The following is a 1776-nucleotide window of genomic DNA, read 5'->3' as shown; positions in this document are numbered from 1 at the left end:
GCACATGCCCGGGTTGTGGGCTCCATCCCCAGTAGGGGGCGTGCAGGAGGCAGCCGGTCCATGATTCTCTCTCATCATGGATGTTTCTCTCTCTCTCCCTTCCTCTCTGAAATCAATAAAAATATATATATTTTAAAAGACAATGTAACTCACATATTTGTAAGATCAATACCTATGTTCACCTTCTGAAGTTCAGGGTTATCGCAAATGCTGGTTGATGGCTTATCAAAGTCAGGAGCCAATATTAGTGTGAAAGCATCTCGCGTTTTATGGGGTGAAATCTTTTCATTTTAAAAATGTTTATTGTTTTCCGAGAGAGGGAGAGAGAAAGAGAGAGAAAAACATCCATGATGAGAGAGAATCAGGGATCGGCCGCCTCCCGCACGCCCCCTACTGGGGATCAAGCCCACAACCCGGGCATGTGCCCTTGACTGGGAATCGAACCCGGGACCTCCTGGTTCATAGGTCGACGCTCAACCACGGAGCCACCATATAGCCAGGCAATGAACTCCTTTTATAAAAAACAAAACAAACAAAAAAACAGCGATTCATTTTAGTTATTTCTGTTCATTTTTATTGATTATTTGTTGTTGTTGTTGTTTTTAATTATCACTCCAGGATTTTTTTTTTTACTTCTTTTTTTTCCCCCTTGAATTAATCCTAAGTGTTCGGTGTTGCTCTTTAATGAATGAGCTGTTGCCTTGAACCTTACTCCTTGCTTTTAGTGACCCCTACTGGGCGAGATGAATTTGTGGCTAGCAAAATTCCCTAAGGAGCTTGCTGGAAGCTTCCAGAACCTTCCAGAACCTTCCGGAAGATTCCAGAACTTTCCAAAACTTTCTGGAAGCTTCCGGAAGCCCTCGGCGTAGCCGGCGGCACACTGCTTTTGCCTGGTAAGGTGTTTGCTTCTTAGGGTTGTTGAATTACTGTAAAATGTATCGACATCAAGGTCAATGTCACCACCCCTACCTCTTCTTTTTTTTTTCCATAAAGAATCCATGTGACTTGAGATATTAATGTTCATTGCATGTAACATTATTAAATTTAAAATCGTTTTTCTTGAAATATTAATGCTCGTTGCATGTAACATTATTATATTTAAAATAGTTTTTTTGAAATATTAATGTTTTTTGCATGTAAAATTTTTTAAAAATAAAAACATATATAGATAGATAGATATAGATATAGATATAGTATAGATATAGATATAGATGATATAGATATAGATATAGATATAGATATAGATATAGATATAGATATAGTATAGTATAGATATAGATATAGTATAGATATAGATATAGATATAGATATAGATATAGATATAGATATAGATATAGATATAGATATAGAGAGAAAGGGAGACTGTGTAAGTGTGTAAGGGTGTGTGCATATGAGAGTATGAGTGTATGTGAGAGTGAGTGTGTGTTTCCTAGGTTACCAGTGTCTTTGTGCCTCAGAGAAGATGTGAAACCTTCTCCAGTCTTCCCTTGTGATAAGCACAGACATTGCCAAGGACCATACCCAGCCATTGATTTGCTTCTACTTCCGATCACAATCAAGGAGCCAGGCAACTTTCAGAGACCCTTACCTCATCACACCATGCTGAGGTCCCTCTGACATAAAACATGAATTGTTTTATTTCTGCTGATGCAGTAACGGTACTGTAATTGCTGGAAGTCACCCTTGGGATAGGGCAGTGGTTGGCAAACTGCGGCTCGCGAGCCACATGCGGCTCTTTGGCCCCTTGAGTGTGGCCACGAAGTTTCAATCGCACTG

The 1776-nt window shown here is 39.5% G+C and overlaps 1 protein-coding gene across 1 annotated transcript in view; it reads right to left on the bottom strand.

The window, feature by feature from the left end:
- Window positions 1-1776, bottom strand: part of LOC102240914 (glycoprotein Xg-like) — a gene marked incomplete at its 5' end in the record, with an annotated part of 17814 nt that overhangs the window by 12682 nt on the left and 3356 nt on the right. The gene's annotated exons all lie outside the window — the stretch shown is intronic.

This window comes from Myotis brandtii, unplaced genomic scaffold, assembly GCF_000412655.1.
Source record: "Myotis brandtii unplaced genomic scaffold, ASM41265v1 scaffold1904, whole genome shotgun sequence".
Taxonomy (NCBI): domain Eukaryota; kingdom Metazoa; phylum Chordata; class Mammalia; order Chiroptera; family Vespertilionidae; genus Myotis; species Myotis brandtii.
The sequence above is the reverse complement of the archived record's forward strand: the minus strand, read 5'-3'. Positions and strand labels throughout refer to the sequence as shown.